At 51.9% G+C, this 8,300-nt stretch overlaps 1 long non-coding RNA gene across 1 annotated transcript in view; it reads left to right on the top strand.

The window, feature by feature from the left end:
• Positions 1 to 575: 575 nt before the first annotated feature.
• The window catches only part of LOC113612786 (uncharacterized), a 53,713-nt gene continuing 45,988 nt past the window's right edge, over positions 576 to 8,300 (top strand). Inside the window, exon 1 of the long non-coding RNA XR_003429962.1 lies at positions 576 to 804. This is a non-coding gene — a long non-coding RNA (uncharacterized LOC113612786). The remainder of the gene's footprint in view (positions 805 to 8,300) is intronic.

Here is an 8,300-nt window from a genome sequence, read left to right as displayed (position 1 = left end):
TATGGGATCTGGGGTCAGGCTACCTGGGCTGGCATCTCAGCTGTGCTACTTAATAGATGTGTAATTTTTTTTTTGGCGGTACGCGGGTCTCTCACTGTTGTGGCCTCTCCCGTTGGGAGCACAGGCTCCGGACGCGCAGGCTCAGCGGCCATGGCTCACGGGCCCAGCCGCTCCGCGGCATGTGGGATCTTCCCGGACCGGGGCACGAACCCGCGTCCCCTGCATCGGCAGGCGGACTCTCAACCACTGCGCCACCGGGGAAACCCTAGATGTGTAATTTGGGTGAGTTTTCCCCATGCCTCAGTTCTCTCATCTGTAATATGTGGACAGTAATCGTGCAAGTAAACCCATTATTGGGAGAATGAAACTGAACCATAACTTGGCTCAGTATCTAGCAGGTGGTTTTCGTTCATTACACAGTCTCATCAGAATGATTGGTGATGGAGATGGTGATGATAAGACAAGCATGGCTTTACAGTCACTGAAAAATACTGTGAACAAATGACTGTTTTAAACTGCAAACCTTTTTGCAGGTTCTGTAACGAAGCTGTCTTTTGCTTTTTTGTAGTTTTTTGATAATCAGCACCGGAGTCTCCTCTCAGCTCCTCCCTGGGCACAGCGCAGTGAAAAGAGCGTGAGCTTTGGACTCACACGGGCCTGGAACAGAACTGTGATCATGGGTAGTAGTCCCTCTGAGCCTCAGTTTCCTCATCTATGAAATGGGAGCAGTGATGGCAACTTCACACAAGTGTGGGCAGAGGGGTCGAGATGACTCGTACATCCCGCTGACCACAGCAGAGCATGGTGAGTGCCCACCTACTAGTTTCTTTTTCCCCTCCCTTGCTCCATAGGTTCTAGGCTCCATCTTTCTAAATCCTCTTTCTCTCTCAAGATTTGTTTGAGACCTGCCTGCTCCATAAATTCTCCCCCAGATAACTGGCCAAATCCCCTGTCCGTAATACATTTACAGCCTCACGTCACTGAGTTGGAGATGCCAGGTCACTTTGACCTGCTGGGCTGGAATGCCACTGCTTTGGGTTTTGTAATCCAAAAAGTTCCCTTCGACTGATTCCCTTCGACTCAGAATTTGCCCAGAAAATGTAGATGTCACTTGCTTCCCAGCTAGAAGGAAGGCTCCTCGAAGGTGGTTTTCTGTCTCACCCGCAGTTGTGGATCTTGCTCCTAGCCCAAAGCCTGACAAACAGTGGACCCCAGTACGTGATTGTGGAGTGAAGGAAGGAGCGCACGATGATCTAGAGAGGCAGGGAGACCCCTTACAGTTCAGAGAGGCCTCCCTCGCCACTCTGGGGGAAGCTCTTACCCAGCACCAGCTGTGTAGTTATGTCAGAGGGGCTCAGGCCTCCAGTGTGGCTCTGTAAACAAGGGGAAAGAACCAAGAGCTTTCTGATTAGCCTGCTGTATTTGGATTGGCATCAGGTTTTCAGTTGGAATGAGAGCCTCGGACGTGAATATCAGAGTCATTCCATATGAGAGGAAGGCTTGTTGGCTCAGCCTCCAACTTTGATGTGGAGCATATGGGCCTGGGGGTGCGACCTCAAGACGGGAGGGGGGAAGGGCACAGAGGGACCGCTTGCGTTTGGAACTTCCCAGGTCCTTCCCCGGTCATTCCCATCGGCCGGGAGTTCTGACTTGCCCGGCATGGTCAGGGGTCAGGAATAGCAGGTTCTAACCTGGGCTCTGTTGCTAGCTAGCTGTGTGACCTTAGGCCAGTCACTTTACCTCTCTGGGCTTCAGTTTCCCCATCTGTAAAATGACAGGGTAGATTAGATGATCCCTTCTCATTGTTCTATGCATTTTTTGTTAGTCTGCAGTTTGTTACATCCTGACCAGAAAGCACTGACATTTCTGATGTATGTTGAAGAGTTGGGGGAATTGGGAGGGGATACTAAGAAATGGAGATATAAAACACACCCTGAAATGGAACCCAAGGCTCCTTTCCCCAGTCCTTGGCACTGTAACTGCTTTCCCCTCTGCTCTTGCCTGTCCTCTACTGGCCCCCAAAGATGAGCCTCATGGGAGATGCTGCAGGTGTGGAGGAAGCGCTGGACGTCCCTTAACCTGCGAGCCTTGGTTTTCTCATCCGTGTGGAGACACTGCTGCCACCTCCTTTACTTGGGGGCTTTGAGGTTGGAGCAAAGTCGAACGCATGCTGAGCCTTGGAACGTGTCAAGCACCACGTAAACGGGAGGAGTGGCGGTTGTGGTGTAGAGCTGGCCCCACTGGGAGAAACAGTGCGAATGTCCCTCTGCAGGTTGCCCCTTTCTTCCTCGAAGATGCCTCAGTGCAAGGGATGCTTCTACCGCTGTCGGTCAATGGCCTGCCGTGTTCGGTTTTCCCTGCCCCTTTGAAGCAGAAACGCTGCTGTCTGAGTCTTTATTTCTCTGCACACTTTCCCACCAGTGCAGAAAATGCATTTTCCGTGTAATTTGGCTTACCTGGCTTAACGTGTGCAACAGCATCTCCAGGTCTTAGAAGAAGAGCACTTTTCTCTCAATCCCTGGAGCAGACGCCAGGGACATCTGGGGTCAGGATGACGCTCTCCATGACCTGGGCAGAGTTGGAGGTACTGCTCCTGTGTTTTGGTTTCACCACGTGTTAGTTGAGAGTTGGACGGAACCTCAGGTAACATAGCCCAGCTCCCCTCTTGGACCGGAGAGTGAGGGTCTGGCCTGAAGTTATCAATCGGGCTAGTTTAAAAGGCGCAGGGACCAGGACTCAGTCTCTGGACCATTCTAGTGCTCTTTCTAGGGTACCACGTAGATTCCTTTCTCTGCTTTCACTCACTCCCCATCCCTCCCCATTCCTCCCTTCACATTTGTCCTTTTGTTCTCTTTTTCCAGAGCCCATTTGCTGTAACTCTCAGAATGGAAAAGTTTTCTGAGTTTCTGGGGCAGCCAGGCTGCTTGGTAGGGTTGGGTGACCCCAAGGCAGCTGGGGCATGTTCTCAGGATGTCACATCACCGGGAGTATCCAGGGCACCCGTTCACTACATCAGCTTCTTCCCAGAAATCCTGGAGATGCAGCAGCCAGAGATCCCACCCGCAAGCCCCGCGGCTGAGGGGTCAGAGACAGGCCCTGTGAACTGGGATCTGTGGTGCAGGTGCCCCCGTCCGCTGCCCCCTCCCTCACTGACATGGACGGAGGGCTGGTGTGTGTTGAATGCCTGCAACACAAGTGTGGGCCAAGATCTCCCTGCCGCCCGCACCCTTACCCACCCCTGCTGTCTCGCCTCCCTTCGGGGCATCCCGTCTACTTGGCAGCCGTCTCCAGGGTCACCCAGATAGCGCCGGCCCAAGTTCAAGAGCCCCTTGTGGCCCAATACCGCGTTGGCTTGTAAGGGGAGCTCACCCTGGGTAGATTTCACCCTCTGGCAACAGCTGACTCTGTGTATTCAGATGAGAACAATTTTCTTCCCCTTGCACTTTCAACAAGTTCAACCTCAAGGCGCCCCCCCGCCCCAACCCCGCCCCGCTCTGCTGCCCCAAACAAGAAAAGGCAGAAGGAGAACGTACGGGATGGGGAGACCACCTGCTCTAATTGAGCCGTCTGCTGAGCCCGGGTTTCCTGGAGCTGGGCTGTCTCAGGGCCCAAATGGGCCAGTTTGCGGCTAATGGGAAAGGAGCTGTTTTATTTCCTAATCACCCTTAGAGATAACTGCTCAGTGCATGGGGGAGACGCCTCCGCAGGAGAAGCTGACTGGCAGCCCCGTCGCCATCCTTCCCCTGGGGCTGGGCTGGAGCTGGCTCAGCAGGAGACCCGGCGGGGTTGGGGAGCATCCTGATGGCCTCTGTGCTGTGTCTGTGATGTGTGATGTACCAAAACGAACAAGTCGGGAGGCAGTGTCCCCGCACAGCCTGGACCTCTACCCTCCCAGCCAGTGACTGCCCTGGACAGGGGCGATTGGCTCAGAGCCCCTCCCCATGGAGGAGAGGTCTGGAGTGTCGCTGCCTTTGGCCTTCCATGGTCTAGAGTTTCATGTGAAAAGACAAGTGTGCGGTGGGCGATGCTCTGATTGGACCTGGCCACTCTTTGGTGTTGAGGTCACGTGAGCACAGGGCTGGCAGGCTGGGCTCGTTTCATCCCGGGACGTGACGGCCTGGGATCTGATCAGGTTTGGGAGGCTGAAGGGAGGGCAAATGTGGAGGCAGCACGAAAGCCAACCTTGCTGTCTTTTGAGAACACTTTCTTCTCCCCAGCTTGGTGTTCAAGGCCCTCAGCTCTCTCCTTGCTTGTCCTGCCAACCTGGTGTCCCTCTCCTTGTCCTGCCCCTGGCCCTCACCCACGTTCATCATTCCACGAACATTCCCGGGACTCCAGGACGCCTTTGCTGTCACTGTGCCTTCTGCTTCCACTGTCCTTCCCTCATGTCCAAACCACAACCGTAAATTGAGACCTTGGTTATACTCCGTTTCTTCCCCGACTCCTGGTATGTCCCTCTGAGCGATTCCTCTGGACCTTCTTTATCCCGCCGTTAGAGCGCCGAGAACAGTTGTGTCTGTTGCTCATGAAGGGCCCTGTCTCTCTCTAGCTGGGTTGAGCTCCCTGAGAGAGAGATTTCCTGTTTCCTCATGGCTGTGTCCCCAGCTGGGCTGGCACAGGGCCCTGTGAGTAGGTGTGAGATAATTGCCGGGAGGGATGAGCCATTCTGAAGCGTGCGTCACCATACATTTGCATATAGCACACAGCACATTAACACAGCACGCCGTAAAGATGGAGTTCCTGCTCTCGGTAGCTCTTAGCCTTATTGAAGGATAGTTGATTTACAGTGTTTTGTTAATTTCTGCTGTATAGCAAAGTGATTCAGTTATACATACGTATAATTCTTTTTTATATTCTTTTCCATTATGTTTTATCATAGAATATTGAATATATTTCCCTATGCTATACAGTAGGACCTTGTTGTTTATCCATCCTATATACGCTGGTTTGCATCTGCTAACCCCAGATTCCCCGATCTCTTTCTTATTTTCTAGATGAAGAGACTAAGGTTCCAACAGGTGACTTGCTGATAGTCATATAAGCAGTTAATGGCACAGTGTGATCTGCTCACTCTGGTCACCTTTTCTTGTGGTTTTTGGAGAAGGCTTTCTATCAACGCTCCTGGGGTTTCCAGGGATAGCTCTGGATTCCCCCACCTTGGCTTGTCAGTCTCACCTGCCGCATTCTAGTTTGAAAATCCTGAGAAGCCTGCTCTAGACCACTCTGTGCCAAATCCTGGAGGGGAACCAACTTAAATTCAAAACACCACTTGCACTGGAACCCCAGGTCCTTAGGCCCTTCCATAAGCACTGCTGGATTCCTAGCTCTGTCTCCTGGGGCATGACCTTGCAGTGGATTTTAGACTGTAGTTGATGGGGAGAAAAAAGAAAATTGAAGTTAAAACTAAATGAGAATAGCATATAGAAACATGGGGAGCGCAGATCTGGGAGCTGGGACCCTGGGTTCTAAAAGGAGGAAGATGTTCTTCCTGTGAGCGAGTCATCTGCAGGCTTCCAATGAGTCTCTTGTAGGGACAGGGACTCCTATGTCCCCAGACTCCCTCCACTAAGAAGAGGAGAAGGTTCTGGACAGGAGCTTTCTCCAGATGTTGGGCTGATCGAGTTGGGCTCAGGCTCGGGGCTGGTGAACGAGGCATCTGAGAACAACCGGCAAGTCCTCAGAACCTCTTTGGCAACGAGATTTAGGAACCCACTGGGGTGGAGGGGAGAGACGCAAATGTTCCCCTTCCTCCCTAACTCAGCAACCCTTAGGAGCCTCATTTTCAAGATCTGAAAAGAAGTGATTTCTAACTGTCTCTTCCTTGTCCAGGGGGGCTCTTTGGAGAAAATAAGACAAACAGGGTTAGAAGGAGGGCAGCCCAGCCAGGCGGGTGTCCCAGCTGGGGATGTGCCCAGGATGAGCCTGGGCACCGTCTGTTGGGCACCCTCGTCCCAGTGGGCCTGGGCCAGCCCAGGTTTTCTCTCCTCTGCCGTAAGGTGATGGGGGAAAGAGGAGGCCTGGGGGCGTTCATGGGTGCTGCCCCCAGCCTCTGCTTTCTCCCTTTCCCTGAAAAATGTGTGTTGTATTATTTGACCAGAGAGAACATCCTTTGAAGAGACTGTGAATCCCAAAGAAAGTCTTTTATTTGCCATCCAGGGACCTTCTTTGAGGGCTCCAGCCACAGGGGTCAGAGCTGGCCAGAGGCCCAAGGGCAATCTTCCTTGAGTCTCCGATGTGAGCTGTGGCTTCCAGGTAGGGGCCAAGATTTGGATTTGCCTTGTCCCCACGTGGCTTTTGGCTGCAGAGCTCAGGGAATCCTACTGCCAGGAGGAACTCACTTCCACAATCTGGCTGGCTCAGGGCCTGATGGCCCCGTCCAAGCAATCGCGGCCTGCGGACCACAGGAATGGTTGGATGTTGTGGTGTGGGCCCTGTTCAATCAGAAGCATCACCGGTGAGAAGAGTTTGGAACATTTCTCCGTTGCACAAGTCCACCTGGAATTTTGCCTTGTCCTGCCCACGGTTTCTCAGTCACTAGTGTTTATTCCCACTCTCTCTGTGCTCAGAAAAGAAAACTCTTAGGTCTATTAGCTACTTGAAGTGGGACAGGATTTCCGGGATACCTGAGGCTCAGAGGTCAGGAGAAGGAATGGAGAAGGAAGTCTTAAGACTTGTGTTACTTTGTGCAGTCAGACAGACGTTGAAGAAACTGTCATGTCCTGATTTTTCCAATTGCTGTGACGCACAAACTCTCTTCTTAATCATTTTTTTTTTTTTTGGACTGTGTGTTTGCTTCAGGCCCTGGATCTTTTGCCTGGATTTCTTTAGATTGGCTGTGGAAACCAAAGCCCGGGGAAATTAGTCCTATTATTTCCAAAGCCTGCCATGGACTTGTTTTCTGATCTTAGACAGCTGAGAGAGCCTCTCTCCCTACATCTTGAATCCTGCTTTGTTACCCGAGGGGAATCGGATTGGCTACTTTTTCTAAGATCTCTGCATATCAGGAAGAGAAGCAAGTGGGCTAGATTCTGCAGGGCTTCAAAAGGCCAAACTCAGCTGGGTCCAGAGCTGGCAAGGGTGATGAGCTGTTAAGTGTCATTGGAACCAGGCTAGTTGGAGTCCCTGGAGATTTTCCTGAGGTCATCGTGTCCCCAAATTCCATCTTCTGCCTCATCTGAGGGGGTCTGGCTTGGCAGAATGATTCTCCAGGAGTGAAATTCCCTCTTCCTTTTTACCCTTCTCCCTTCAACTTAAAACCTTGTCTCTACTCCACTGGTTTCTCCAGGTTTTCCATTTTAGAAACAAGGGCCTGTTAAGAAGAAGAAAACCAAATGTCTGCTGGCTGTCACGTGTGCTTTCAGAAATAGCGCTGAGCTGCCATTTAAGATCTCAGAGTCAGAATTTCCAAGGAAGCATCTGAAGTGGGCTCGAGGAGTGGGGTGACTTGCAGTGGCCTGGTGGCTGTTCGACTCCACACTTGGACCGCATGTTCCTTGGGTAGTTGGAGGGTCTCTTTCTCTGGGTCCCTCTGGCTAGTCTGCAGCTCAGCAGCCCCCAGAGGATACAGAGAAAGATTTGGCCCTTAACTGACCAGAGATTAGCCACCATTAACTGCAAGACAGTTTGGGGTCTGGTGTAGCCCAGAGTTCAAGAGCAAGTGCTGTGTAGCCAGACCCACCTGTGCACTTCGTCGCTGTGTGCCCTCGGGCAAGTCATGATGTCTCCAGGCCTCTAAAGCCTCATGCATGAGTGGGGATAATAATATCTGCCTGATAAGATCGCTGTAGCGATTAAATAACATCGAGGAGATGCTTAGCAGAGTCCTGGCTGAGAGTAAGCCTTCAATACACGGTCGCTATTAGCAGATGTAAATTTACCTGTGGTGATGCTCCTTTCCTGGTGTGTACATATCTCTCAATGTGATGAGAAAGAGCTGGCTTGCTTGTCTGGGTCACCCACTAGGCTGTGAACTTCTTATTCTGTTCAATGCATTTCCTTGGAACCTAGGAGATGCTCTCTGTTTGTTGAATCAATTAAAAAATGAACTGATTCAGTAGGTTGGCAGAGAGGCAGCTCCTAGGGTGAATGTCTAAGTGCTTCTTTGGAGAGGACAGGATAATGTGACCTGCCGAGACCCCCCAGCACCAATTTGCTTAGAGTCTCCGGCAGCTGGAGATAATGCTGAGACCAAGAATTCGCCCAGGAATGGGGGTCTTGGGGAGCCTTGTGGTTTCTGTTCTGCCCCTAACTCAGGAACGCCCTTTCACTGCAGTGCAGACACTCCCAGGCCCCTCATTCCG

Source organism: Aethalodelphis obliquidens, unplaced genomic scaffold (genome assembly GCF_003676395.1).
Source record: "Aethalodelphis obliquidens isolate GAN/ISIS:26980383/991018 unplaced genomic scaffold, ASM367639v1 scaffold82, whole genome shotgun sequence".
NCBI lineage: Eukaryota > Metazoa > Chordata > Mammalia > Artiodactyla > Delphinidae > Aethalodelphis > Aethalodelphis obliquidens.
This window is presented reverse-complemented; position numbering and strand designations above follow the sequence as displayed.